The 20,000-nt window shown below is 37.1% G+C and overlaps 1 protein-coding gene across 2 annotated transcripts in view; it reads right to left on the reverse strand.

The window, feature by feature from the left end:
- ERBB4 (erb-b2 receptor tyrosine kinase 4) overlaps positions 1-20,000 on the reverse strand; it is a 4,056,904-nt gene that overhangs the window by 3,308,083 nt on the left and 728,821 nt on the right. The gene's annotated exons all lie outside the window — the stretch shown is intronic.

A 20,000-nucleotide genomic window follows, 5' to 3' on the forward strand; every position in this document is an offset into this window, starting at 1 on the left:
AGAATACAACCAAAGGATGTGGAGATAAAAACATAGTTATCTAGAAGGAGAGGAAACTTTAAAGGTGAGTCTGACATTCCTCATATTAAACTATTGCAATGTGGGAGAACTGGCATAGGGGTTTACTAAATTAAATCAGCGGACCACAAAAAGTGCTTGAAAGCTGGAACATGGAGTTTCACATTTTGCTGTTTAGTTTCCATTTCAGTATGAGTTGAAGTGTCACTACTGTCACTCTCAGTTCTCTCACGGTTGATAGGATGACGGCTGTGGTGCTGCCAGCATTCTTTCCAAAACTGGTTCTATTCTTAGTTTCCCCAAAGTATGGCCTAGTAGACCTTGCTGAAGCTTCTTACTGCAGTCACTACTTTAATGGGACATGAGCAGTCAAACTTGGCCTGTGTGGAACAGAAAGATAACTTCTTTTTTGTCCAATGGCGTATCCTCATGATGAGTCATTAATTATAGAGGCCACCACTCATTTTGAATCTACCCAGTCTGCATTCATATCTATCAGATGACCAAGGAATTCATAAACAAAGCAAAAATAAATATTAATTATAGCATTTCTATTTCATTTTTGTAAGAAAAAAAGACTGTTATGTGACAGGAAAGGGAAAAGTAGAGCTTTTTCTGAGGAAAAGACAGGACAATAAATTAGAGCTGAAAAGGTGCTCAATGAATTCATAGCTTGTTTTCACTGTAAAAATAGTAAAAGAGCTCCAACCTTGATGATCTGTCATTGTTTATTGCTTTGAAAGCTTGTGCCTTGATATTTCTTTATTCATTTGTAAATTTGGTGAACCTACTAGGCACAAGCCTGTTTTTGGAGATAACTCAGTTGCCCTGTATGGGAGCTGCTTAGAGTCACACAGCGCACAAATGCAGACAGAGGAATTCAAACCCTGGGTACAGGATAAATTCCATCACTAGCTCAAGCACGATGGCTGGTCTTGTCAGCTACAATGGCACTAACTCTCTTTTTCCCTGTTTATGCTGAGCTCGTGGCAATGCAGTTGGAAGCCAGTGGACATTGCGCAAGTCTGTTATTCAGTTCCAAAAGTGATATAAGCACAGAGATGGCCTGCCAACCTTAAAACAAATGCCTACATAGGTTTCCAGTCTCCACTGCAGAACTCATATAAGGCACGTGGTCAACACTATTGTACTCAAACAGAGCACATGATCATGGGTATCCTCCACACTCACAAAGGACAGATGAGTGAGCATAGCTACTTCCTTTTTCTGCTTCCTCGGTAAAATCCATATTATCACAGAGACTGTTGATCAAACCTGCATCATCTGGGATATGTACTCAGGTCTTTATTCTGCTATCACATGGAGATGACTAAAAAACTAAAATATATTGCAAATCCCAACATTTTAAGGGACATTTTTGTGATGAATTGTTTAGTGAAAGAGAAGTGCTTGTTCTGCTTTCAGACAATTGCAAAGTAATGGACTACAGCAGGCTAAAAAATTAAGAGTTATATGAGTAAAGGTAACAAATATGTAAGGGATTTTTGAGACAAGAGTCTCAGAAATCATGATCACATTTAACTGACTGCATTATAGCATGATATGAGGTCTGTCAAGTACTTCATTTTACTGATTTTAGATATGATTTATTGCATATTGTAGGCTAAGCCAAGCTTAATGTTTATGTAAGGCAGGAGACAAACAATGTACTATGGATATTGCATGCTATACTCTGATACACACACACACACACACACACACACACACACACACACACACACACACACACACACACACACACACACAAAGACTTACATATAGTACCAGTTAACTTCAGGTATTTGAAGTAAAATAGCTGAGTACCAACCCCTATGAAATTATCTGTTCTTCCAAATATATTTTGGAACAATGGACCACTATAAACAATCATGTGTCATATATTACCATTGAACTTTGGGTATTTGAAGTTAAATAATAAGCACCCTCTCCCATGAAATCATCTGGTCTTCCAGGCATACTTTGGAACAATAGGCCACTAGAGACAACCACATTACAGAAGGTGGAAGGGCAATGACATGGATGTTGTTACTGAATTTTTGAATAAAGATGACATAACATGCATGACAGTATATGGGGGTAATGGTTTAAGTTTAAGGAAGGGGTCAGGTTAAGTTTACAGAAAACTCAGGGACATGTCATAAAAATGTTTTGGCTTGCAGGATAATGATAGGAAAATTGTTTAACAATGTGCTAAGGGAAATGTGATTTTTGAAATATGATTTAACAAAGGAGGTGTAGGGTAAGGTTGTACATTTATACTGGAAACAAAAATTTGAAGTAATGTTAACACTGGGTTGGGAGATGCCAAGTGTTAGTCTGCATGTGAGGCTTTACATTGTTTGGATTTAATTTTTGGAAAGCACTGGAGAGGAATGAACCACAGAGCACTTCTGTTCCACTATTCAGGCTGTCCTGAGGCATACTTTGTAAGTTAACTACAGCACTGAGACAGATACATTTTCAGGTCTCGCTAATGTGACCATGAGATATGTTTTTCTGTGCAGGATATGACAGCTTGAATATTATACTAGGTGTGGTAATGTGGCTTAGATGGCAACACAGATGCATTAGTTGACAAATGTGAACTATATCAGGAAGCAGGTGAGTATAAGTGATGAATAACTGCATGTTATGCAAGGTATTGGATTATGCATGCTTGGATAATAAACCTAAAACATCTCTGGTGAAGGTTAGCATTAATATATTTTTAAGTTGGAAATGTATATCAATATCACATGCCAAAAGTATAATATATCCACTCCAACACTCAGTCTCACTAGTGGGAAGGATTAAAGTCATTACTTTGAGCAATGCCAAGAAACAATACTGTTTGGTCCTGTACTTTTGCAATTAATTTAATTTGTAAGTGGCAAAAGGGAGGCTCATGCCACATCATAACCAACACACTTGACTTGTTTTAAAGGTAGAAATGGCATGGTAAAGTGAGAGCAATTTTCCCTTATAAAATGAATGAAAAACAGTTTCCTGGCAAACAGGCAGATAATTCATCCCTGTAGTCTTAAATAGACTTTGCATGACTATTACAGCCAAGAATAGAGAGCTAAATGACAAACCAAGAAATGAGGCGAAAAGATGTGCCAAATCCACAAAAAAGTTTTAATAAACTAAGAACCAATATTGTGAAGCACTTTTCGTCTGGTCAAATGGCTGGATTTCTTCAGACAAATTCAAGTAACAGGCACCATTGTTAAATACACAAGCATTTCACTCCATACAGACGTCTAACCAGTCAGTTATAACACATAATTCTCAATTCAATTAATCAGTACACCAATTAAGCTTCATCATTAAGCAAATAAAACTTTTTTTAAAAAAGTATAGCTGATAAAAATATATTTGTCATATATATTGTTCATCGGTTCATAGGTAGGTACTAGGCTATCGGCCCAAGGGCCTACGTAAGCCTAGCCAACAAGGTTCCTTGGCTTACGCCACCCAAGAAAGTTATTTTCCTGTGCCACTGTCGAGCAAATACAGAAGTGATCCCCAGGGTGTATTTCCTATTTCCCATCCACTCATCAAGATTTTTCTTGAAGAGTGCTAATGAAGAACTTTGCTTGACATAGATGGGTAGCCTGTTCCAGAGTGTGGGAAGTCTCTGGGACAGGAATCTATCCCTCCAGCATGTCCTGTTTATTGTGGTGACAAGGTTTAGGTCCCTAGAGTGTGTAGCTCGGAGGGATTGGGATTTCTTTAGGTGTAGCATGTCCAACAGCTCTGGGATTGACATAGCTTTATATGTTAGGCAGAGATCACTTCAGAGCAGGCGATATGCTACAGAGTAACGCTGGAGTTTTTTGAGGCGGTCAGCACAGGGCATTTGTTTGAGGCCAGTAATCCTCTTTGTGAGGTACTTCTGTGGTCTTTCCAGCTGCTGCAGATGTCTTGCGAGGTACATTCCAAAAGGGGCATTGTACTCTATAATGGGTCTAATGAGTGTTGAGTAGAGGGGAACAATGGCCTCTTTTTTTCCTGGATGAGAATTCTTTTATGATGAGGTGTGCCACGTAGAAGGACTTCCTGACTAATGTGGTGATGTGACTATCAAAGGAAAGACTACTGTCCACCTGGGTCCCAAGGTCTCTTATCACACATTCGTTGTTAAGTAGATTTCTGCCTATGTGGTAGTTCATGGGTACAGAGTTTTTACCAAAGGGGATGACACTGCACTTTTTGGTATTGAGCTTGAGGCCATGGGTCTGACACCAGGCATATGTCTCAGCAAGGCCCTTCTGTAGGATGTCCACATCATTTGGGGACTTGACTATGGCTCCTAGTTTGCAGTCATCTGCAAACTTCATTAGCCAGAGGCCTTCTGTGTTAGCCTGTACTTCAGAGAAGTAGATACCAAACAGGAGAGGTCCCAGGACGGAACCCTGTGGTACTCCACTTGTCACTGCTTTGAGGTCAGATTTGGAGTCTGCAACTTTTACAGTGCAGGTTCTGTCAGTGAGACAGTTGACAACCCATCTTGTGACGTAGGGATTTATACCTAGTTTAGTGAGTTTAGCTACAATTCCAGAATGGGGGATGGTGTCGAAAGCCTTGGCGAGGTCAAGATAGGCTCTGTAAACCACCTTACCCTCATCTACGGCTTTGGTGACTGCCTCAAAGAAGTCGATCAGGTTCAGGAGGCATGATCTGCCTTTCACAAACCTGAACTGGGTGGGATCCAGAGTTTGGAGGTTACCAATGTCTTTGTTTATTTAATGTCTTTGTTGTATATACAAAACAAAATACAAAAACATGTATTTTAAATGAAAAAACTGTACATATAAAATCTCACACCACTCTTTGTCCTCAGGTTAAAAAATAATAAGTAACAAAGAAAGGACATTCAACCAATAGTCAGCCTTTATCTTAAATATTTACTATACATCTCATTTAAGCTACCCAACAATACAAAGGCAAGACATATTCTTAAAACATCTATACTATTAATTATACTGCAACATCCATTACTTTGAGCAAAATAGCATGAAAAATTAAGTTAGTTAAAATAACACAAAGTTCATCTAGTAAGGCTTCTCATTTTCAATATACAAGCTATTGAAATCACTTTATTCAAGCCTGGTTTTCTACTTGAATCAAGGCGTAACTGCCATAACACCTGTCTTTCTAACATCAAGGGGAAGGGGCCACCTTTTACATTAGGCTTAACTTGATCAATCACCCTAAATGAAAATTGATGTACAGGGTGACTAGTACAATGTCTTGCCAAGGTATTCTCATTTTTACTCCTGCTAATACTATATGTATGTTCTTATACCCTTTCCTTCAATTTTCTATTGGTCTTACCAATATAGTATGCTAGGCATGCATGGCACTGCGCAAGGTAAATAACAGATTTGGAATTACAGTTATACCTACTGTTGACTCTATATGTTTTATCATGAATTGTAAAGGTACATCCTGATGCCATGTATCTACAAAGACTGCAAGCTTCGCATTTAAACATGCCTGGTGTTCTTACAGTTATATACTTAGGTGCTTCCAACAACGATTTCATATTTCTCTCTCGCTTAAAAATTACAGTAGGTTTTTCACCTATCTTATGAACTATTTCATCATCAATTGAAAAAAGCTTCCAATTCCTAGTCAAAATATTCCTAATACTATACGCATCTATACTAAATGGTATTATAAAACTAACAGAAAAAACTAAATTGTGGTTATGTTCCTCATTCCCAAAATTACATGGGTAAACCTCATTACTGGTAGTTACGTCTAGTGACCCACAGATGTTAAATTAACCTAAAATTGGTTTGTAAACACCCCTCCTTCTTTTTTGTTACACTTCTAAAGTGAGTTCCATAATTAACTGTTCAGGGTAGCCTCTCCTTAAGAACATTTGTTTTAAAGTCTTACATTCCTCAAGAAAATATTCTTTTTCCGTAACCATCCTGGCTGCATGTACTAGCTAACCATTCACCACTGATCTTTTTTGGTGAAGGGGATGAGAGCTAGAAAAGTGCAGCATCGAATGTGAATACGTTTTCTTACGGAAAATTCTTGCTGAATAGGATTCCTTTACATTGTCCTTCACTAATAGTATGTCTAAATAAGGAATACAGTCTTCCTTAAAATTACTTGTAAATTTTAAAAAGTTGGTAGTGTCATTCAAATGTTTTAAAACATCATTCACTGCTACTACATCCCCTTTAAACAAAATAAAAATGTCATCCAAAAATCTGTTATAGAGACAAATGGAAGACATTATATTAGGGTCATTGAACACATAGTGGGATTCCCAATGGACCATCACCAGTTTAGCAAAACTTGCTCCACAAGGTGAGCCCATTGCTACTCTACACTTTCTGTAAAAAAATCTCACCGTCGAACATCACAAAATTGATGGACAAAATAATGTCCAACAATTCTTCAATGACCCTTATTTCAGAGCTTGGTGCCCCATGGTATCTCATTCTATTAGTGACCCATTCAATACCTTTCCCATGTGGTATTGAAAAATACAAGTATGTAACATATATGGTTAAAAAAATTAATATCTTGACTAAAATGTACAGAAATAATAGCTGCCAAGAAAGCCCATGAGTCCTTGTATATTTGTTTTTCCTTTTCAACATACTTTTTTTAAAATACTATCAACAAACTTTGCACTAGCATAATTAATAGATAGCCTTGCATCTACTAATGCCTTCATGGGTGGGTCATAAATACTCTTATGTATCTTGGGAACACCAAACAATGTAGGGTCCCTAGGGAATAAGTTTGTCAAATAGTTTAAAGTAGGTACATCTATCAAACCTTCTATAAACAAGTCATTCAAAAATGACCTAATATTCCTATGTGCTACATTCATTTCATTAATACTCACTTTAGTATATATGTCACTCTCTAACACTTTTCTCATTCTAAGGTTATAATCTGTGACATCCATAATTACTAATCCTCCTCCTTTCTCTGGTTTTAATACTCATACAGGAAGTGTTCTTGAGTTGTTAAGAGCTTCCTTCTCTTCATTATTAATGTTCACATTTTCATTATTCATATGTTGTTTAATTGAACTCCTAAAGTCTAACTCGCACAAGTTTCCATACAGTAATAACAAAGGATGTACAGGAGGGTTAAATGTACTCAAAACTCTTAAACTATTGTGCTCTACAGGGTTATTACCAAATAGAACAGTTAGACTCAGTTTTCGTATAAACATTTTCAAATCAATAAGTGTCTTTGGTAAATCAAACCAGCAAGAAGCGAAAAATGTAAGACCCTTAGAAAACAGTTCAACCAATAAAGGGTTAATTTCATAGTTTGAAAAGTCATATATCTTAAAGTCTCCATCAATATTTGTTAAAATTTTACACTGGTGTGTGTTCTCATCACATACCATCAAAGAAGTAACAGCTACCTCTTCTTCTTGGTGTTGTTTTTGTTGAAATTCTTGTGAGACCCCCTGGTCTTGTAAAACCGCTGATGGTTCTACCTTGTTCGTGCAATCCTGTTGTTCATTCTGTTGTTGATAGTTCCCTTTGTTATTATGCCTATTGTTTCCGTTAAACCAGGCTTGAAGTGATTTCAATAGCTTGTATATTGAAATTGAGAAGCCTTACTAGATGAACTTTATGTGTTATTTGAATTAACTTTTTTTTATGCTAATTTGCTTAAAGTAATGGATGTTGCAGTATAATTAATAGTATGGATGTTCTGAGAATATGTCTTGCCTTTGTATTGTTGGCCAGCTTAAATGAGATGTATAGTAAATATTTAAGATAAAGGCTGACTATTTGTTGAATGTCCTTTCTTTGTTATTTGTTATTTTTTAACCTGAGGACAAAGAGTGGTGTGTGATTTTATATGTATAGTTTTTTCATTTACAATACATGTTTTTGAATTTTGTTTTGTATATACAACAATATATATGACTAATATATTTTTATCAGCTATACTTTTTTAAAAAAGTTTTACTTGCTTAATAATGAAGCTTAATTGGTGTACTGATTAACTGAATCGAGAATTATGTGTTATAACTGATTGGTTAGACCTCTCTATGGAGTGAAATGTTTGTGTATTTAACAATGGTGCCTGTTACTTGAATTTGTCTGAAGAAGTACAGCCATTTGACTGGATGAAAAGTGCTTCACAATACTGGTTCTTAGTTTATTAAAACTTTTTTGTGGATTTGGAGCCTCTTTTCGCCATCCAATATAATTCTCATTCACCCATTTATTTTCTTTATACTATATATATAGATAGAAATTTTTAAGATTTTGAAAGGGATGAAAATTTTATCATCTTAGATGGACAAAATTTGGAATAGCCTATATTCAAATATTTTTAAAGAGACGTCACCTTAAACCTAATGGTAAAGACATTTTTAATAAATGGTTGTGCTTTGTGTGGTATTACTTTGTGCATTTTGTATCATTTTCATGGATGTTAGACTAGTTTGCCTCTCATGAGAAAGGTTCAAGGTTCAGTTCTGATCTCTGCTCAGTGCCTGTATGGAGTTTGCATGTTCTTCTATGGGTCCCTGAGGGGATCCACCCACTTTCCAAAGACATGCTTAATGTTTCTACCTCAAAATAATTGAATAATAAAGTTGTGTACAGCAGCCCAAACTCTAGATGGTGCCCAATAGAGGAAGAGTTGTATTGACCAACTGCTTTGGGTGTCAACTGTGGTGCATAGTATTCTCAAGATAAGATGACATGGATCACATACTGCATGCCATGTTAGGACTAGCCACTCTACGGTGTAAACAATTGTCTCTAGGTGATTTGGTCATGTTGACTAATGTCACCATGGGCATGGGTATTTGCTGGTAATAAGTGGGTTGAGGACTGGGCATACTCCAACCTATGGGGCAGAATCAACAATTGCAAAGTCACCCCCAGTGAAAAAGTTAGCCCCCAGCATAAACCACTGGTTGCCACAATAAGCTGCAGGCAGTGGTTAGAAAAGCCTCTAAGGTCAACAGAAACCAGTCTGAAGACCCAGAAGATAACTGGAGAGAAAGCACACAAGTTTAAGTAATTACTCAGGGCTCTGGCACCTCACATAGAAGTGGAAATAGGTGGAGATGAAGATGAATGGCAATGCCTCAAAACAGCATATGTGAGGGGCTACAGAACAGGCATGTGGCTGAACCAGGTATGGAAATAAGCTGCATAAAGAAAGCTGGTGGTGGAATACAGAAGTCCAGGAAGTCATCAAAGAAAGAAGGTGTGCAGGAAAAAGTGTTAAATAAAAAAGATGGACCAAGCTAAAAAGGAATACTGGTTAGTTAACAAAGAGGCTAAGAGAAGAGTTGCAATAGCAAAGAAGAAGGCATCAGAGGCACTCTACCAGCTTCTAGAAGGTGACTCGGTGGATGACATAAATAAAACTTTAGCAGGTTGCAAGGCAGAGATAAAAAGAGAATGAAGATAGTCAGACACCCTTCATAAGGGATGCCAGCAAAAACTTGCTCACCAGCCCACAGAAAATGAAAGGTAGATGAAAGGAGTACTTTCAGCAGCTTCTGAATGAATAAATCCCCACGAAGCTGTACTGCCCCAGATGCAGTCTATGGTGAAAGAAGAGGAGGAAACCACCCTTGAAGAATTAACAACAGCATTAAGAAAAATGAAGTCAAGGAAAGCAGCAAACTCAGATGAGAACACAGCCGATATGATCACGATGTTGGGTGAGATAGGGGAGAAGTAGCTACTGAGGGTAATTATCGTAGTATAGACAGAAAGACATATCCCAGATGATATAAAATAATCATACTAATGCCAGTGTACAAGAACAAAGGGAACATTCCCAACTCTGGCCAGTACAGAGGTATTAAACTCCTTTCACACTGCATGACATTTCTGGAGAGGGTGAGTGATAAACAAACACAGTACTAGAAAGTAAGATAAGATATGAGCAGTTTGGATTCAGGTCAGGATGCCTCAGAACTGAGCTAATGTCTGCCGTGAGGCAGATAGTGGAAAAGAAGCTAGAGATGAGGAAAGAGTCCAACTGAGCATTCCTAGACTTGGAGAAAGTATATCACAAGATCCCAAGAAAGCTGATTTGGGCAGGCCTGCTTTGGTTCAAAGTCTCAGAAACGCAGTTCAAGTATGGGCAGTGTTCATTCACACTTTGGGGTTCCCTGTGGGACTGAATGTCTTAACACAAGAAATCTGGACAAAGCCTAAATTAATGGGGGTGGGACATGGGTCCAAAAATAGTGACAGATTTTAAATATTCCTATCATCAACTTAGAAAGTTGCCAGAATAACATGATTTGTGTTTGCATGCATTTTCTAAAGGATATGATGTCATTATTTAGTGACTTCAGTCCTCTGTGCTTTTCTAGAATGCCACACATTTCATGACAAGCAGACCAAAAATATGAGAAAAAATCTGAACATTCTACAAAACTCTGGGCAGTTGAGAGATATTGTGGGTGTACCTCAGGTTTCAACTCTGAGTCCACTGCTGTTCATACTGGTGATGGACTACATCAGAAACAGGTTGGAAGGGACAGATCAACAAGGTTGCTGTATGCAGATGATGTGGTATTACAGGTAGACTCTGAACAGGAATGTCATCAAAGGATAGGAGAATGGAATGCAAAACTTAAGGCACACGAGATGAAACTGAATACAGATAAGACAGTTGTAATGGAAGTAAATGGGGGAAATTAGAAGATGTTGCAAATTGAGATAGAAAACAGTGAAATAAGTTAACTGTTTCAAGTATCTGGAGGGGATAATTGAGGAGAAGGGAAGTCTAAATAAGGAGGTCAAAGCTAGAATCAGAGGGGCTGCAGCCAACTGGCACAAATTACTGGGGGTAGTGAATCACAGAAGAATGCCAAAACAGCTGAAAAGTAAGGTGTACAAAACAGTACTACAATATGGTAAGGAAACCTGAGCAGTTAAGGAAGGAAGAGGTGATGGAAATAAAGTGTCTGCATCAGGTAATAGGATGCACACTGCAGGATAGATGAAGAAATGATGGTAACAGAGCAGAAGTCAAAGTAGCACCAACTGCAAAGAAGAAAAAATAGAATACAGTATGGTGGTTCAGCACATGTGCAGAAAAAAGGCTCCAAGTAAGTTTTCATTGGACAACAATAATAATCAGCTTAAACTGAAGAAATGTTAATAAGTATTTTTGTTTATATATTTATTGGTTTAACTGTTTTTAAATGGTTTATAATGAAGTCAGCTGATTATTATTCTTGTCCAATGAAAACTTACTTAGAGCCTTTAAATTAAGATGGTATTGTGTGCATTGCTATTCTGATGTAGTGAAATTATTTTAGATGAAAATGCTTAATAAATTATATTGTTTTTTATGCTTTTTTGTGGCAGAATCATTCTTTTTAGCATCTGCTGTGTTTCATTGTGGGTTATTTTGGTTACTTGTGTAGTAAAGCAAAAGGCAATCTGGTGAAGAAGATTCAGGAGAGACAGGAAGGAAGCAGGAGGAAAGGAAGGCACCCAGCGAAGAGTTGGAGGGATGTCTGAGAGAAGACCTGTGACACTCATGTCAAAAACAGGTAAAAGAATGACATAGAATCAAGACAGATGGTGACAGCTGATGTCACACCTCAACCCCATGTAGAAAATGGGGAAAAAGGGGGTTGATGGTGATGATGATCACAGCACTTTCATGAATATATCCATACTCTTTTTAAAATACCAATCATGCATAGATTTAACATCAAATTCAGTTCAAAGAGTGACAATTCAGGAGATGAGGACCTGTCTTATACTGCACTACAGTATCATGAATCCATGCTCCTGGTGCAGGGATCAAACTCACCATCCTCTGATATTCTCCCTAACTAACACAGGTACACTAGCTGCTGAGCCACTGACTCTGACATTTCCATAGGCCTAATTATTATGTTGCAAAAGGCTACTGAAACACCACTGGCTGCGTCTGTAAGAGAATAGAGCAGAACAAATGTAGCTAATGCCTGGGCTGGACATCGTTGATGAATATTATGCACAGAAATATTTTGTTCACATTCCTGGCTGGAAAGTTACTGATCTTTAACAGTATACTTAGGGCAAATGGCAAATATAACTCAAAGCAAACATAACTTTATTCTTTTTATTCTGAATTTTCATCTGCCACAACATTTAGTTATATTAATCCTATTTCTACATGCTAGCCACTCCACAAATTATGTTCTTTATCAATAAAGAAAATTGCTTTGGCAAGAATGCTTTGAATAAACACTAAATGACACAGCCTGTTCATGCTTTCAAAGCAACGTTTAAACCTTAAACCACCCATAAGACTATGCTTTATGAGTTTCTATGTACATTTTTTGTCATTTTTAAACTCATTGTTAAACTTTTTCATTTGTTAAAAATGTGTATCACCTTTTTTTCCATTCCTTCTGCTTCAGTCTCCGCCTGTGAATACTTCTATTTTGTATTGTGTTCAATATTTACTTTGTGTACTCCATGGTAAATATAAATGCTGACTTGTCACTTGGTGAGTAAATTGCTGAAAACGGTCTGCTGACAAGTCAACTTACCCGAATATCAAATTACAATAAATAAAGGGCCACATTCAATAAAGACTACACTAAGTTTATACTAAGTCTCATCATATTTGTTGTGCTTTCTAGTCACTCAATAAGATTACACTAAGTGTACATGTACTCTACACTTTGTGGTAACCTTTATGAATCCCTGTCAATATTGAAAGCTGCAAGAAAATCAGTAGGAAAACTAAAATTAGGAGGAAGAAGGTGTGAGTTATGGTAGTGTTGTCTGTTCACTCGGAAGAGTGTACACTTAGTGTAGATGTTATTGAATCCAGGCCAAAATAAAATAAAAACCGACACACACATATGATAGACAAGGTACAAAAAGCAGTATTCTGGTATTAGACTTAGCTAGGTCTGAAGGTTGGCATATTGCCTCCCTGAAGGAACCTTTCTACTACAAGGATTGTATTTCTTCTTCTGAGGGTTGAAAATGTAATCACACCAAAATTTGCCAGTCAGAATAGCATTTCTTTTTCTTTTGTATACCATATGCTCAATAAAAGCTTCCAAAAAATCATGTATATAAGCTGGCCCCTCATAACAGTTTGGTTACTTTTATGTATCAGTTTTCCATTTTATCTGGAAGCAATCTTTGATCTGTGAATCACAAAGCAAACCCAGTCGCACTGTTTCAGTCTTATTAAATTTTGCTGATTACTTCAATAGCAGTCAGCATATTTAGGGAGCTTCTTGTTTGGATGCTTTCTTGTTATAAATACATGTATCATGTTAATGATCTCCCCTGTGGCTAAACAGTAGGAAGAAAGACATTCCACTTGCATCAGTGTTGATAATCTTATTAATTAGTTATTTCAAATTTGCATCACAGAGTTATATGTTCATCCTCTGAGAGTCAATATTTATTTTTTCTTGGGATTCCCTGGATGCAGTATGGTATGATATTCTAATTTTATTTAAGAGTTCCACAAAACTCAAAATTACTGGTGCTTAAACTAATGCAGAGATGTAAATCTGTGTGCAGGGAGTCATTTGAAACTGCTAGGCATGGAATACTGATCTCATTTTGTAAAACACAGACAAGCAGCAAAATGTCACATCAGCAGATGTATTATGGCTGCAAAGTGTTTTGCAATTCATATTTCAGGTGTTTCAGCAGTCTTCATTGTGGATGTGAATGGAAACAATTTTCTCAGCTGTAAATCCTACAATTCCCTGTCTGACATCGGTGGTATGCAATCACCAATGGGTGAATCATAACCATGAATTAAGGGGGGGGGGGGCACTGTTTCTCACACACAGGGAACAAAGTTAAAAAGAAGGCATGTATAAATTGTAAATTAATCAAAGATATTATAGTGAATTAGACAACAGAAGTATTCAAGTGATCAATATATTTCATGAAATCAGTAACAAGATCCCAGTAAAATTTCTCAAACGTTAAGTTTAATATGTTTGAGTAGAATGTAGCATCGTGCAGAACCGTGGGGCCACGGTTAAAGTGTTCCAGGTGCCAGAAAGTCTGCTCTTCAAATTTTCCCTTAGAATTAGCTGGTTTCTCAGTAGTAGCAGTAAAATCTGAACCCCTGTGACTAGCACTTGCTCTAGAACCTGCTGGAAAGCACTAAGAAGCCTTAAACTGATACAAGCACTCAACTCTCCTTGTTAATAAGGAGAAATTAATTGTAGGCACTAAACAGCCTATAACTGCAAAGTACCTTGCAAAGGTAAGGGAAAACAACTCTTGTACTTTACAAAAAAAGTACCTAAACAGGCATGTCCAAGGGTCAGCTTCCAGTGATTTCTCCTGTCTGCCTGGTGAATCTGGGCATACTAAGGCAATGCAGCAACTGCCTCATGTACACAGACAACCCTCTCCTCCTACCACCCAACACTACAACCTGCGAGAGATGCACTTACATATCCAAACTGGAAGCAAAGCTATCTCCAGCCAAGATTGTGCTAGACAGTCAAGAGGAGAAGGTTAACACCTGCACTACACCTCAAGCAACACATAGCCCTTCAAAACCCATACCATCAACATCCACACATAGCAACATATGCAGAGGCTCTTAACATTAACCTGCCCAAGCAACAAGGACCTTCGAAGCTGAAATGCAAACAAACGCCAGTCACAACCAAAGTGACACATGGCTCACAACACCAGTGTGCCATCCAACAACAGCCCCTAAGGCAAGAAAATTAACCCAACACTTTAGTCATAGGGGACTGTATAGTCAAGCACACTGATGTCCCACTCACCAGGCTGAACAAAGAGAAAATTACAGTCAGCTGCCTGTTGGGTGCCAGGATCCGCCACATAACGCATGCACTCAAGTCACTCCACAACAAGTACAAATACGACTCTGTCATTGTCCATATTGGAGTGAATAACTTGAAACGTACCTCCCTGGACTACATGAAAAGAGACATGGAAGAGCTCTCAGATCATGTGGCCCAGGCAACCACAAACAAACTACTGAAAAGAACCAAAAAATGGCTTTGCAGATAAAAGAGCGAATCCAAAAACTGCTTTAAAACCTTTAATGTGAGCGCTTTCGTCAGAAACAGTGCTCTAACTTCTTCAGACAAAGACAACCACAGCAAACTTTAAATACTAAACCAATTAGTTAATTAACTCATTTTGTAATCTATTATTTAAAGTCATAGTCCTCTATAAATACATAAATTCATAAAATCCATTTCTTATTTCAACATTATTAAAACATTATTAAAACCTTTTATAAAAATGTAAATATGTATGTTGAAAAGAATTAATAAATCCATAAATCAAAGTGGATACTAAAAACGCATTATATACACAAAAATGTATAGAGAAGGTTCGTTCAATGGCGGATTAAACAAACTGGAAATCCTCAGAGTGTTGGTGAGAGATGAATTTATACCCATTAAAACAGTAAGATTCAATTTACGTACAAATAACTTTAAGTCAATAATAGTTTTTACAAAATCTGCTCTCCTATAAGGTACATAGGAGAGTCCTTTAGCAAGTGTTTTGACCATTAAACGAACCTTTAGCAACATTTGAAAAACTGTGCGAGGTTGATTTTAGAGCATTAAATAACAACTTGTTTTATCAGCGAAACTCTAAAGATCCATACAAGAATATTTCTTAAGAAGTATTGGAAGTAATTAATTTATTAAATGTTTTCAATATTAGAGTAATGAAGCTGGATAAAGGTGGGGGGTTGGTGTTTATGAATACAAGTGATTATATTAATAAAATGTCTGAATATTTAGACACAAATGTGTATGAGAAAGTTAGTATTAATGGAGCTTATCAAATAATTAATGTCATATTGCAGGATTTATTTTTGGATGGCAGTATTGATATAGATACATACCATTACTTGCTGATGTTAGCCCCAAGAATCCCAGCTGTTTTAGGGTCTCCAAAGATTCATAAAAATAGCAAGAACCCCCCATTCAGACTGATAGTAGATGGATGAGGGTCTGCTACCTATGCTAGTGCTAAGTTCATTGATCATAAATTAAAACCGTTGATTAAAAGCGAACCTCAAATCTGTCATGACTCTTGGAGCTTTCTAGATAACATTAATAATCTTGAATTTAAAAATGACTACATCTTCCTAACAGTTGACATAAAGGACCTTTATAAGGTCATCCCTCAAAAATTGGGAGTTGAATGGATTAGGGAATTTCTAACCATCAAAGGTATGGATGAGAATGATATCTATGTGGGTGAAACTCTCCTCGATATAGTTCTATCTAACAACTATATGTGTTTCAATGCTGACATATATTTACAAAAAACAGGGGTCACAATGGGTTCTCCCTGTGGAGGGTTTTGCGAACTGTATCATGGCATATTGGGAGAGAACATTGCTATTCAATAACCCCCTTTTCAAGACCCATGTGATTTGGTATACCAGATAACAGGATGACATGTGTTTTATATGGGAGGGAGAAATAGCTATTATTGAGACTTTTATTGAAACCATGACTCAGATGACTAATTTCCTGGAATTTACTTTTCAAATAGGAGTGGAATCCATCAATTTCTTAGATGTCAGATTAACTAAAGACGTAGTCCATAACAAATATAGGAGTACTATATACCACAAGCCTACATATTCAAATCCACACTACCAGAAGAAGGCAGTGGCAAACGGGCAAGTGGTTAAAGCTGCAAGAATGGTGGCAGATAATGATGATTACAGAGCTGAATGTGAACTTTTAACCACTATGCTCTTACGGCGAGGGTATCCAGAGAATTTCCTTAATCGTACTTTTCAGGAAGTTAATTCTAAATGAATATTAGGGCATTTCAAACCTATACTTCAGAAAGGTTACGATGTACATCAATATGACAATACTATGCAAACCATAAGTAACAATGGTAGTACACCCAATATTGGAAACACTTTTTTAATCACTTATTCTAAGGATGCTGTCGCCTCACAGTTATACGTTGAACGTTTGATTCTCAGTTAGTGCGTCTTCTGTGTGTCAACATGCGTGAATGGGCGTTCCTTCATTGAAGGTTGTGCATTAGGCCCGGCAAGCCAGCATGTAAAAATCTACTGCCAATCATTAGCGGACCGGAGTTCTGCTGTGGTGACCCCTAACCGGGAAAAGCCGAAAGACAGTTATTCTATGGATGCTGCATTTATTAGGAACATCATAATTAAAAATTGGGGTATAATTGCTGCGGACAGTAATTAAAACAAAGTGTTGGGGCCAGACCCCGGGTTAACCTATAGAAGTGGACCCAACCTTAAATGCTTACTGGAAATGCAGAAAAAAGTATACAAAATTAATACTGGAATGGGTAAATGTGGTTGTTGTGCACAGTGTAAATTCATAAAAACAGGTAACAAATTGAATATTATGGGTAATAATTACACTATTAGAGACAAATACAACTGCCATTCTAAGGGAGTGGTATATGTGGCCTTATGTGGATTATGTAATGCATACTACATAGGAAAAACAGAAAGAAAGATCAAGCAACGTATATACGAACACCAGTATAGTACAAGTAAGAAAATGATTACGAATGCACTGACTAAACGTATTATTGAAATCCCAACACATAATTTTTATTTTGTAGTATTAGAACAGGTGGTACAAGATATGAGAGGTGGTCCATGGGAATTAAAATTGGAGAAAAAGGAGCTTATGTGGCAAACTCGTACCTCAGCATATATTCCACCGGGTCTGAATGAATATGTATCTTTAAAATACATCCTAAAGCTTAAAGCACTTGCTAGATAACAGGTATTAAAATAAACCCCTTTTTTAACATACTGGTAAATAAAGTATTGATGGACACACATATGTTGTTCATCAAATTACTAGGTAATTAAGTTCCTCATAAATAACATATATAATAACATTAACCTCTTATCTATGGCTCATATACATGGGCTTCTCTATACATTTTTGTGTATATAATGCGTTTTTAGTATCCACTTTGATTTATGGTTTTATTAATTCTTTTCAACATACATATTTACATTTTTATAAAAGGTTTTAATAAAGTTTTAATAATGTTGAAATAAGAAATGGATTTTATGTATTTATGTATTTATAGAGGACTGTGACTTTAAATAATAGATTACAAAATGAATTAATTAACTAATTGGTTTAGTATTTAAAATTTGCTGTGGTTGTCTTTGTCTGAAGAAGTTAGAGCACTGTTTCTGATGAAAGCGCTCACATTAAAGGTTTTAAAGCAGTTTTTGGATTTGCTCTTTTATCTGCAAAGCCATTTTTTTGGTTCTTTTCATGTGGCCCAGGCAGGTATGACCATAGCCCTGAGTAGCATCCTGCCTTCACCCAGAATTATATCACAGTATAAGGACAAAATGATTGACTTTAACAACTGGCTAAGCTTCTGGTGTCATTCAAAGGGGATTCAGTATCTGTCTGCCTGGGATGACATGATCGACAAACCACAATGTTTTGCCAGAGATGGTCTGCAACTGTCACCCCTGGGATTCAAGTTACTGGCTAAAGTTCTTGCCACACCTATAGTGCCTTTTTTTAGGCAAGGTTCAAAGGACAAAATCACCACCATAACAGATACAAGCATGCAAAATCTGAAGATAATGCTACTCAGTGCTCTCGACGCACTCCTAAAAATGGAGAACATCGATATCTGTGCAGTAACTGAGACCTGGTTCAAGGCTCCAGTGAGCACCCCTGCAATACCAGGCTACAACTCTTACCACACTTTTAAGCCACCAAACCAGGACTGAAACACTAAAGGGGGAGGAGTGTCCATATTCACCAAGGATAATCACATCTCCGGTCTGGTTGCCCAACACAATGCATCTGAAATTCTCCAGGTGCAACTAACACTAGGTAAGACTGCAATCCAAATTGTAGCTTGCTACAGATCCCCCACCATACCCCAAGATTCTCACTACACTTTTCTAAACATACTGGAAAATATTAAGATACAACCAAACACCCTAATACTGGGTGATTTCAACTACCCTGCCATTAACTGGGAAAACTACTCGGGTACCAACTCCTTTACCCAACAGTTCTTGGAATTCATAATTCTTCCCTGGCACCACCACCCAACGTATTAATGGCATACATTACCTAAAAGGAAGTACACCTAGCCTGGGATGGCCTGAGCCTGAAACAGGGCAAAGCAGTAATAAAACGAATGAGTTTTAAAAGTACGGACCAGCTGTCAATGGGTTCAGTGCAACTGGAGCCATTCCATGAAGGAGAAAAATACTTGTAAGATGTAATGTATTATGGTCCATGTTATCAAAGGCTTTAAAGTGGTCATGCAAACAAAAATAAATATTTCTTGAGCTTGATTGCTTTTGCTTTCTCTTTTAACTGGCATCAACATTACTATAACATCAGGGGAGATACACTGCACACTATGGAAGATTACTCTAAGGCAAAGAGCAACAGGACAGAGATGGCGTGGACACCAGACATATTCTTATGTGCCATGATGCCACCAACTGCAGTACGGGGGTCAGGGGTGGCCTCACCTCTTTGTAGAAATACAGTACACATAAAAATGGTATTCATTGTAAACTGGAATATCATTTTGTGTAACAGGGATTTGACTAGGATAGTGGGTGATGTCCCTAATTTTACCTATAAGAAATGTTCCAATTTGTCTAGCTTTTTAACAGAATGAATTATTGTACATTAGCTACTAATAATATTGGACCTTATGGCACTTATAGTTGCCAGTCATGTAAGTTATGTCATTATATTTCTAATATTAATTTTATAATAATGCAAAATTCTGGTAAGACACTGTCAGCAAACAATAGATATATTTGTAAATCTCAGCATATTGTCTATTTAGCATATGGTGTTTTTTGTCCAGCATTCTATGTTGGTAAAACCAACAAAATGCTGACCGAGCACTGTTATGAGCATACTTTAGCTATCAAGAGCAAAGATTCCAATAATGCATTAGGAAAACATTCTTTACCATGTTATG

The sequence above is a fragment of the Protopterus annectens genome, chromosome 6.part1 (assembly GCF_019279795.1).
Source record: "Protopterus annectens isolate FY-2018-M chromosome 6.part1, PAN1.0, whole genome shotgun sequence".
Lineage (NCBI taxonomy): Eukaryota > Metazoa > Chordata > Ceratodontiformes > Protopteridae > Protopterus > Protopterus annectens.